Source organism: Zosterops lateralis (assembly GCF_965231275.1).
Source record: "Zosterops lateralis genome assembly, chromosome: 17".
Lineage (NCBI taxonomy): Eukaryota > Metazoa > Chordata > Aves > Passeriformes > Zosteropidae > Zosterops > Zosterops lateralis.
The window spans coordinates 11,579,542-11,591,657 of record NC_139777.1 but is presented as its reverse complement, the minus strand read 5'-3'; the positions used below and the strand labels follow the sequence as shown (position 1 = coordinate 11,591,657).

General features: G+C 38.3%; 2 protein-coding genes across 5 annotated transcripts in view; one reads left to right on the top strand and one right to left on the bottom strand.

Moving 5' to 3' along the window:
* The window catches only part of RSPH14 (radial spoke head 14 homolog), a gene marked incomplete at both ends in the record, with an annotated part of 71,795 nt that overhangs the window by 52,211 nt on the left and 7,468 nt on the right, over positions 1-12,116 (bottom strand). The window lies entirely within an intron of this gene.
* Positions 1-12,116, top strand: part of GNAZ (G protein subunit alpha z) — a 60,485-nt gene that overhangs the window by 46,297 nt on the left and 2,072 nt on the right. The gene's annotated exons all lie outside the window — the stretch shown is intronic.

Genomic DNA, 12,116 nt, shown 5'->3' with positions numbered 1-12,116 from the left:
CTGTGTTTCTGTGCTAATATGAATGCTACAAACCGTTATTATGGAGATCTGATCAGCCTCTAATGGTACAAAATTATATAAGCACTGTTTCTCATCTGGAATGTACAAGTCAGAGGAGGAAACAGCACTGGAAGAGTGAGGAGGTTGGGAGTAAGCTTAGATTGTGAAGCATTGTGGGCTGAGGATGAGATGGAGAGGAGTTTAAGTGATCTGCTGCAATCAAATAATCAAGAGTTAGTAAATGGGAGAATGTTGCTGTAACCTTATTTTGACTGTCTTGTTTGTGTATATTTTGATTCTGACTTTATATTGATGATGGGGTTTTTTTCCATAGATTTTATGCCTCTTTCAATAAATGCAAGGATTTTTCTATGATAATGGGGGCTCATGAGATAAGTAAGACTGGGAACTGCAGGAGCACTGCCATCATCTCTAGCAGAGGGACAAAAATGTGAAATGAATGGAACATAGGGTTACAGGAAAACAGAAAGTTAATATGGCTAAAGCAGTGGAACACTACTGAAAGACTGTACTAGAACCTGGCATAGGTCCACGTTCCTTTTTAGTTCTAAATGTGTTTATTAAATGACAATCTTCTTAGGTAATCCCACATTCTTCCTTACTTTTCTCAAAGGAACCTAATTTGAGTTCCTGTAATTTGATTTGTAGTAGGTCTAATTACTCAGAGATACACCAGATATCACTGATAGCTCGAAAAACCTATTAAACTTTGTTAAATAAATTAATACGTGTGCTGAAAACTTATGTTCTAGAAAATTAGATTGGGTGTCTAGAATTACTGGGTTCCTTCTAACTATAATTTCTCATTGTATAGATTGTTTCATTCCCTATTTATAAGTTCCTTTTAACAGCACCTCTTGATCTGACAACATGCTGTGGAAACAAATGTAGTCAATGAAATATTCAGATACAATAATTACAAGCTTGAGAAGAAACCAGTAATTCTGGTTTTTGAGCAGTTCATAAATAGCAAGTCTATAGTAAAGCACGAATCTATAAATTGAGTTGTGACTCTAAAGACAAATATTGACTAGCACAGGATATTGTCCATCTTGCAAGTTGAATGAGACAGAGTTCAGTGAAGAGAAAATCTGTTCCTGTAACCTGAGACCACAATGTGATCTTAAATACAGTTTTGACCAAATAAAATTATTTTTACTTCTTTGTCCGTAGCCCAACAGATTAGAATTTCCATCTCAAATATGAAAGAAGCATTTTCTTCAGCATACATCACCACTTCTTTCATTCTTCTCCAAATACTCTAAAATAACTACATAGAAATTATCTCCTGTTACTGATTTGATCTGAATCCCAGTAATGTTGCCTAAAACCAGAAGGATTTATTCGAAGTGAAGACAAGATTCTCCATGATGCTAAACATGCTGGTTTTGCACTCTTAGTACTTTTCTCAGCTTATGCAAAAAAGACCAAGATCAGAAAGACCAGATTTAGACCTCTGCTTGAGGCTGCTTTGCAGTTTCCCTTCAGCTTTCTTCCTCTTTTCATTCTTGACTCTGAACACTGACCTTTGTGCCCCTCAGCCTTTGTTTCTTCCAGGTTAGTAGGAGGCAACCTCAGAACCCCAAGGAAGGGAAGAACTTTGTTAGAATTACGGCAAGGGTGCTAAAACTAACCACTTGTTCCTGCTACCTTAATCTTGCAACATGGACAGGCTACAAAGGGAATGTTGTTCCCACAAGAGATCTTGCTGTGCTAAACTCTGTAAGCATTCTACTTAAAATATCTTCAAAGGTGCCATAAAACAAGAAGCCAGTGCTCCTGCAAGAATTTCAGCTGCCTAAGCTGTGAAGGCAAAATGCATCCCCCTCCAGATGTCCCACAGTCTAAGAAATGGTCTCAGGGTTTGTGGGACTTTTTTTCCCTGCAGTGAATTTCTCAGTATAAAGTGCCATTTACCTTTTCTGGTGTATAATAGACTGCTTTTATTGTTCAGATACCACTGAAGAATGAAATGACTGGCCAACATTTTCTGGTGAAAACTGGTTCAGCATCAATGTGGACCAGTCTCTTTCTCTTTCTTTCTTTCTTTGTCTGTCCGTCTGTCTTCCTGTCATTCAAACCCTCCAGCACTGGACAATGCAAGTTACCAGAGGTCAGTACTTCCAGTGCCAAGAGCCTTTGCCTACCTTTCAATGAGAAACACTCACTGCTTCAAATGATGGTGAAGTGTGTGAAACAAACCTTTTCAAGACTAACGGGAAAGGCAAAATTGCCTGGGAACTGAAGCAATTTCACATGGGTTACATAAAGGAGTTTTCACTAACAGAGAACTAAATAACAGATTTCTCTCCAAGGATGAGCTGCTCTGACAGCCAAAACACACAGACCAGCTGTACTAGGTCACAGCCAGTACCTGCAGCAGTCTGTGTCTGACTATGGGCAACAATGGACATTTAGGAAAAATATGGGAACAGATCAAGCATACACTGATATTTCCTACAACTTACCCTCCCAGGTAACTCAACAGCAGATTGCATCAACATCTTTCTGTTTAAGTGCCCTTTTAATTTAATTGCTTCTTGAACCAAATTACACTTTTCTGACTTTTACTATTATCATTATGATTCTCTAACATCTCATGACAGAATTTTACATTTAATTATGCAGTGTATGGAAGGAATACTTGTCTGCTGTCAGATAAATGAATTTGATGTTTCTTACTTCATGCACTGTAAGAAATAGTGAAAAAACCATCCACTATTCATCATTTCCATACCATTCATGGTTTTATGAGCTCTGCCGTGTTCTCTCTCAGCTATTTCTTCTCCCAGATTGAAAAGAACTAGTTTATTTTATTTCATATGGTAGTCATTCCATGTTTAAGATACTTCTTGCTGGTCTTCTATGTTTTCTAATGCTACTGTTACAAATGATTCCACATCTTACATCTTCCATAAACACCCAAAGAGGCTTGTTTGAAAGCTGGGCTTGAGTGTGTTGAAACGAAAACCTACTTATTTGATAAGCCCTTATTTGATATGATACCTCATATGGGTATTTTCTCCAGAGAAAGGGCATTCACAGGCAGGAGATTTTGCAATCTATCCTCCTGCCATTATTGCATTACACAAAATTACTGAACTCGCTGGTGTATTCTAGTGGCACACTAGTGGGCAGAAGTATTGGAGTCCTTTCACTTTTAAAAAAGTATTAATTTCCTCTTATGTATCCAATATATTGTTTTGCTTCAATTAAGACGATTGTCAGAAAGCAATATTCACCCTCTTAATCCCATTTCCCACCCTGCAATGTATTAGAAAAACACCTGTTTCAAAGAAGGTGCAATGAAAAACATTTTTTCTTTACAAATACAGTATCAGCCAAAGCTTGGGTTATGAATAAACTACACGAAACATAGGTTAGTCAGTAGCCTGAACAAACACTTCTCTCTTCACTTGTGCATTGCTGCATAGTTCTCTTGCAGATTTCTGCACTATTTCAATAGCTTAAAGGCTATTCCAAGGACCAGAGAGCATCGAAGAACAGAAAACAGTAAACCCTGGGTATTCCACACAGCCTACAATCCATTTGTTAACTATTTCCTTTTCATCCTGCCTCAACAACAGGATAGTGACTCTTTCCATCAAAGGATAGCCCTTGTGTTTGAATTAATCTCTTTGGGAGGCAAAGTTTGAGACCTGCTAAGAACTGTGTATGTAAAACTGGCTTCTTATTTATGCATTCAACTATAAATATGTTTTCACATTGCATGGAATTACAGAAATGTAGGCTGGATGTGATCTTGAAAGGTCTGGACTACTGCCAACTGTAAATCAGGCCAGCTATGGCTTTATCAGTTAGTCAAGTGAAAATCCTCTATGGATGTAGATTTGACAAAACTCAGCAAATTGTTGCAGAGCTGTGCTAGTCTTCTAGAGAAAACCTAACATCTAATCTGAACCTCCCAAACCTCAATTCATGTTCATTGCTGCTTATTCTTTCCTCTAATACTGCTGGGAAGAGTTCTGTGTCATCATTACTTCAATTGTCACCCTTCAGCCTCCTCTTTGCCAGCCCAAACAAGCCCAGTTCCCTCAGCCTCTCCCTGAAGGTCAGTGCAGAGTTAAGTTATGTCTTCTGGGTAGATGGAGATTGAAAATTAGGAAGAAATTATTAACTATGAAGGTGGTGAGGCCCTGGCACAGGTTGCCCAGAGAAGCTGTGGATGCCCCACTCCTGGAAGTGTCCCAAAGCCAGGCTGGAAGAGGCTCTGAGCAACCTGGGCTAGCAGAATGTGTCCCTGCCATGGCAGCAGTTGGGACTAGATGACCTTAAAGGTCCCTTTCAACTTAAACCATTCTGTGATTCTATGAGTGTCTAGACACAGAAGGCTGACAGTAAGCTTAAGGGTCTCAAACAAGGACAGCTAAAGTCCTGGACCACTTTATGTGTAAAACTATGCAATATTTCAGCTATGTGGGGTATGTGCTTGAAATGCTCCTTTTGCCCTTGAGCTAAGCAAATAATCTAAAGACCTGGAAGAAAACAAAACCAAAAAACCCACCCCACTTGAAAACACTGAGTAAGTTTTGAAAGCAAAGAAATCTATTACCAGGAACAGAAAAGCTGGACTCTTTTACCATATGAAAAGCTCAATCTTAGGCTAAAACATCCAGGTGTTTACAACTGAAATACGGATGTTAATGATACTTTGAATATATTTTCAAGAGCTGTGACATTTTAAATGAATATGCTTTTATCAAGAAAATGTTTTTAAGCTAGATTTTTGCTAACCTCCAGAAATATGCAGTTTGCCTGGGATACTGTACAATGCTTAAAAAACCCTACTCCCAAAGCAACATAGGTATTATATAGGTATAGGTACTTCTTAAAACTGCAGGAAGATCCTAATTTGTACTCAGGAAATCTTAATTTTCTGGCACTGTGAAAGACTCTGGAGGTTTATTTCTATATTCCCTTTTTGGGATGTTTGCCTTCTAAGTACTGCTTGTGCCCCAAAATGATTCACAGAGAGGCAGAGCACATGCACTCATAACTCAGCAGCCAGAAGCTGCTGTAGGATGGAACTTTGCTGACTTTGAGGCCGTAAAAGCAGAGGGTTAACAGTTGTTTGCTGAGCAACTGAAACACAGCAAGCCCTCCCTTAAGGAGAAGAACCAAGCTACCTTCCCATTTCATGATTCTCTTGGGTGCTTTTACTGCAGGCCTGGCAGCACTGCCCTGGCTGGACTCTTTCTGGGAAATGTGTAGGTTTTAATATGCTGGCCCATTGTGACATTAAGTTTCTTCTGTCAGCTGCAGCAGCATTACTTTTGCCAATCTATCCCTATTACTGCTTCCCAGAAACATTGACTTGTGTGGCTGTTCTGTCAGGCACAGAACCAATATTGACTGCCCCATATTTCTGTTCTCTTGAACATACCTTTTTCTAGAATTTTCCCCTGGACTTGTAATTCTCTGATGCGTAGTGATAAATATAACACCTATCACATGTCCATTTTGTGACTTCTAAATATAATTTTCCTGTACTTCAGCTTAACTGAATTTAACTGAACCAGTATAACTGGTCACAAGCAATAAATCAGCCTATGAGTATTTCTCCATTTCTATTTTGCCCCTTTTCTTGTTTGTGGAACAGCCTTTTATATCCTGCCCAGACACAGAGGACTAGCCTTTATCTGGATCTTTTAGCATTTCTATGGAATGATGAATGTCTCACCTTTTCTGATCCTTGAACTCCATAACCTCTTCCTCTATTCTTCTAAGAGTTTTCTATATAACCTTTCTTTAAGTTCCTTTTAATTTACAGGTCCTAGCAGAAGTACTTGTTATCCTGCTCCTTTGCTTGGAAATCCCCTCACTCAAAATCTAATCCTCCAGTCAGGAAATTTAATCAAACTTCTTTCTCAGCTCAGCTTCCTTTACTACAACCACAGCTTGGTGTCAGACTGTACTTAGTAAAATTACCAAATCTGCATTGCTCCTTATCTAGGAATATAAAACAGTTTTGATAGACAGCATTAAAGATTGCTTTACCCCAGTCTGTCACTGGCACATGTATTACACATATGTAACAACTACATACCAATGTTTAACTGAGCCTGCACTCCTAAGATGTGAGGTGTTTTTTTAGTACAGGTCTGAAAAGTTTCAGGGATCAATTTTCAAACACATATGTTCAGGACTCTGTTAAAGTAATATTCCCAATTAAATGTGCTTTGTCTGGTTTAGTCCACAGTGAGCCTTAGTAACACCCCAGGGTTTTCTCAGTCATAGAGAATATACATGATAAAATATTCATAATGTTGTTAATTGTCATCCTATACAATAGCCAAGCCTAAAGGTCCTCTTGTAATTCTCATTCATACTGTCAGATTCATTTAGCATCTGTAGAGTTCTGTGGAAAGATAACAGCAATATTTAAAAGAAAACCGTAATGGGAGACTGTATGCTGCACTACCACTTTCTAAGGTTTATTTTCCCTTGCTTCTCTGAAAAAGAGGTATCAAATACTTACTACTGCCTCCTCCATCAGTTCTACATTTGCATGTACAAACTGTAAGTATGAACAATTACAGGACACTACCTTTAAAATAAAGAAGAATTAATTTGGTAGCTTACAAATTTTGTTTGCTAATATATTGTAACCTTCTGATTTGAGAATGAATCTGATTTTAAAAAAACCTCAAAGCAAACTTGTTTCATGCTTAATAAATTTTTTTGCCCTCTCCATATAAATAGATATCTCCCTATCAAAATCATGGAAGATTTCTTCAGGGCTCCAGTTCATAATGCATGTGTTTCTCAGCCTTCTACAAGCTCATTTCATAGTAGAAATTCAATATTCCTACAATATTTTACCATCCCTTTCAATTTCCCTTCATCGTGGTGACATAAATTAACATGCTATGTTAGGTTTTCACCTTTCTGCACTTCACAGTCCTTATATGTGCAGGACATTGAAAGGCATTTTGGTAGGAAGGACATAAACAGATGGCATGTCCATGTATGTATCAGGATGAAAGGTGCTATATTGACGTAGCTGCTTCTAATTATCGCAAGCTCTTTCTGTTTTGTTTATGATGAGTCTGGTCAGAATTTCCTGCAGTGGTTTTAGACCAATGTAACAAATTGTTTGGGTGATGGGATAATGAATCTGTCTGCTGGCAGAACAAGTTAAGCTGCTAAGTGACTTAAGAACATTTCTTAGGGAATTCACAGTGGGAATTACTATTCTAAGTCACCTCTTTTGACAGTTTAGAATTCCAACATTTTCCAGGAAAACTTTGGGCTCCTAGGACTGGGAACAAAAGGTTTGGAAACCAAAACAAGTTTGTCTAGTCAAATCCCTATTGCTTTCCCCATCCTATCTGGGAGATGCCAAGGCTAGAAACAGGTATATACAGGACAACCCAGGTAAAGTGTTTTATCCCAGTTTAATTCTACCTCAGCAGGGTTCTTAAATTCTTTGAGAGGTATTGGATTAAGTCTGTATACTTCTCTCCAACAGATAGGTTCTTCTTTTTGATTTTTAGATTAAAGAAAGTTTTGAAAACTCATTATTGTAATTTTTTCCATTTACTCCAGCAGCCACCTGAGCATATACATTTCTTGTAGAAGTCTTCTTCCTTTCAACAAAAGATGAATCATACAATAGTTTTCATGCCTCTCTTATCCAGCACTCAATCAGGACTGCCTGACTGCTACACAGGAAGGACATTTCAACTAGCACTCATTGTAGTCTTTTTTACAAGTGTCTCTTTGTATTTACCCAAGCTATCACTTGCTTTCTATATTTTTGTTTGGGAAATTCTTCTGCTTTCCATTTGCCTTTCCTCAAGCATAGTTTGAATTCCTGAACTGCTTTGGCTATGAGTGTCCTGGGCAATGGTATCTCCTTCATTTATTTTGCAGACTGTCCTTATTTCAGAATGGATTCAATTTTTTTTTTTTGTCTATTAACTTTAAGGAAAAACATCCAACTGATTCAATTACCTTTTTTACCTCACTACCCCTTCTTCAAACACTTTAGCTTCATCTGCTTTCTTCAGAATATGTTAAATCTTGGATCTCTAAAAAAGATATTTGAAATAGACAGTTTCATGCCATTTTGTGAAATAGCTCATAGCTACCAGCATAAGCTAAATGTCAGCCACTATTGCAAGGAAAGCCTCTACAGGAAAATGGCAACAGCTTCCACTGGTTATTCCAAGATTTACTGACATTTAAAGATTTTCTAACTTTTCTGGAAAGCAAATATTACTATTCCTGCACAAATTTTAATCATTATTGTTTATGGCTTACACAAGATAAAATTTACTTGGTTTAGTTAAGGTTTTTAAATCCCCAAGTGGGTACCAGTTTTGAAATAATGATGATGAAAGAGATATAATGACTGAAAGATGAAGTTCTTAAGCTTTTAATACAAATGGCAGTTAATTCCTTTATTTGTGATAGTTTCTCTCTTCATAATTTTTCATTTTTAATTTCAAAGCTCTCCCAGCTGTGACTAGAAAGCTTTAACATGAATGCTGTAAGGAGATGTTACACTACAATTTGGCTCCATTTACCAACTCAGTTCTTTTAATTACTCGCTATCTTGATAACTGGGTCTTCCCTTTTTGCCCATTTTGCATAAGAAAATGCTTACTTGTTCAGAATCTTTCCTGCTAAGCACACCTCTACTGTTCCAGAGGATGACCAGGAATGTTTGTGCGTCTGCAAAGTACTGCAAGCATAGAAGCAGCCATCTGCTCCTTAGCATGTTCTTTCCCTTAAGCAACCAATTCCTTGTTCTTATGCTCAGAGAAGAATTTGCAATTAGCCCCCAACAAGGCCATCTGGGTAAGGCATTGGCATTATCTTGCTTGTACTCCAGCTTGAGTATAATTATAAAATTACAGTGGCACATTTTTTTTCTGACCACCTGACCATATACTCCCTTCAGGAATCCAGAACTGGAAAAGACACTGCAGAGAAGAATGCCCATCATTATTTTACTGTGTTTCATTACACCTTTGGGAGTCATACATCAATTTATTCTTTTTTTATTATAATAAGCCATAACCCTCTCAAGTTCACTTTCCCTATGATATGTAAAGTAGTTTTACAGTATTGTCGAAAGTAGAAATGAGCCTGTTATGCTGGGAGTATATAAGTGGATATACAATGTCTTTTTAGTGTCAGCCTTGACCCTAGAACTGTGGATATATCACTTTTTAAGATATGGCAAGAAATCATGTGGGATGAGATGGAGCAGTAGTGGGGAGAAGGGCTCAGGGATGCTGGTGGGTGAGGGCTGGCCCTGCCCTGTCCATGTGTGCTGGGACCCAGAAACCTCCCTGGGCTGGGCTGAGCCCCCAGCATGGGCAGCAGGGGAGGGGGAGATTCTGCCCCTCTGCCCCACTCAGGTGAGAACCCACCTGCAGAGCTGCCTCCAGCCCTGGGGTCCCAGCACAGGAAGAACATAGAGCTATTGGAGCAAGTCCAGAGGAGGGTCACCAAGTCAATTAGTGGGATGGAGCACCTCTCCTACAAGGAAAGGCTGAGAAAATTTGTATTCTTCAGCCTGGGGAAGACAGGGGTTAGGGGTGACTCCACTGTGGCCTTTCAGTACATGAAAGGAACCTACAAGAATGATGGAGAGAGACTAAATACATGAGTCTGCAGTGATAGGACAAGGGGGAATGGCTTCAAACTAGACAACAGTAAATTCAGATGAAGTATTAATAAGAAATTCTTCCCTGTGAGAGTGGTGAGACAGTGGTACAGGTTGCCCAGAGAATTTTTGGATGCCCCATCTCTGCAAGTGTTCAAGGCCAGGCTGGGTGAGAGTGGAAGGTGTCCATGGCCATGGCAGGAGATTTGGAACTAGATGGTATTCAGGGTCCCTTCCAACCCAATGACTGTAAGATTCGAAGACTTGGATTTCCCTTTCTGATAAATTTCCTCATTGTTCAGTGATTTCAGCAAAATTATGCATTTTCCTTCTTTGTCTATTAAAATCATGACCTGGATTTGGGGGCTTCATTTCCCAAGGTATATCACACATTTATACCATGCAACCACAGCCTAACACTGGCATATCATCTGCATCTTTGTTGGAAATTAATCTTGATTTGCTTTTTAACTAAAAGAAATTGTATTCAGTTTAGTTGAGGATATTATGACTTTCAGATATTGAGCCAATACTATAATACTACATTGAAGGAGAAGTTTCTTTGGTGTCAACATCAACAATTTACTAATATTTTCTTTACGTCACCCAAGAGATCACTAAGTTTACAATAATTTAAAATCATTTGTCCTCTTGTATGTGTTCATAACATCTCCCAGTTGATGGAAGGGTTTTAACTCTCTGCTTTTGTCCTTGGATTACAGATTCCAATGGAGGATTTGGTAGCAGAGGGACAGTATTATGATTCACTACAAAATACAGTAATGAACACAAATCTCTTAAAATGCAATATCCTGGTTGTGCTGAGGGTTGGCCAAAAACCTGTATTAGCTCTAAAACATTTTTTTTCAGTCTGTTAGTAGCAAAAGCATTTTAACTGAGATAAAATTTTCTTGCTTGTTTATTATCAGCTACAAAATCAGGAAAGGAAATCCTGAGAATTTGAAAACAGATCTATGATGTTTTAGGGGGATTGTCTGTTGTGTCAATATTTACACTGTGAAAAGAAATGCTCAAACATACATTTAAAGCTATGTTTTTACACCTATAAATCTGTCTATACATAAAGTAGGCTGGAGTGTCAGATGGCTTCACCTTACAAGGGAAGAAGTAAACAAACAGCCCCCAAATCAGAAGTGTCTGGCTGAGCTTGTGTTTCAGTGTGCCTCAGGAGGCTGGTGAGTGAGTCAGCTTTGCCCCTGGCGGCCGAGGCAGTGCCAGCCTTCCCAGAGCTCCGGGGGCTTTGGGAACGACCAGGAACTGCCACCAGCCTTGCGTTTACTGTGAGCACAGAGCTAAATCAGTATTTTTATGGAACTCAGAGAACACAAGATGTAATTCTGACCAAGTCAATCTTTAGCAAATGAAAAGGAGTGATAACACAAAGTGAGGAAAGTATAAGAGGTAATTTGAAAAGCTTATGTAAACCAGTCTGCTCCTATTTCAGCAACTATGCATTTTTAAGGGGCAATTTTTTCAGTATACAGCTTTATATATCAAAATTGTTCAAGATTTCTTTTAAAATAATAAAAATACAATATAGTTTCCAAATAAAGCAAAGTAAAAAGTAAATTCTAAATAAATTATATTTTCATATTAATGTTTGTGTAAATAAACAGTGCAAGATTATCCTCTCTTCCTCTCACCAGGTGACTCTAGTGAAGTCAAGGGAGATGCACTAGACACAATTGATACAAATTTCAGGAGAATTAGGCCCAAAATACTTTATTCCTATTAAAAGCCAAAGTCATCCTCTTGCCTCCACTGTTTGTTCCTTCCAAACTGGAGAACTGGCCAGAATACTTCACAGTTAACCAACAACAAAAATGACCAGACTTCTGATTTATTTTCATCCCCTCTGAACACAAGCCAGACAAATGGAATACATAAATATTTGCAAATAGTCCTGTAAACCAAATATACCCTTGTTTTTTGATATCCCAAATACCTGTTGTTCACTTACCCTGGATCACTCCCATGACTCATGATGTCTGCATAACATTTTCTGAAACCTAAACATGCTGGAAAAACATTGACCTTGCTAAAAATGCCTCATTAAGAAATTTTTTGTATCTACTTTTGACAATACTTGAGCGATATTTCTTTTAATAATATATAATATTTTCTATTCAAAGCATTACATCTATTTACACGTATTTATAGATGTAATCCAAGCAATAAACAGCCTCCCAAGAGCCTGGTACCATGGACAGCTCCAGCTGCAACAGAGAAAGTGTCACAGTGGCAGCAATACTCCTGGAACATCAAGACAGTCACTGATTTTTAACCAACCTCTCTTCTTTCAGTCTATAGCAGCATTGGATTTTAATTTCCAAATGTAATTGTGGTGCTCATGCTCAATTGTTCATTAATGGAGTTTACCTGCTCAGGGCAGCAGACAGAGTTCTGCTGAAACATTATTGCTGACACTGTTGTT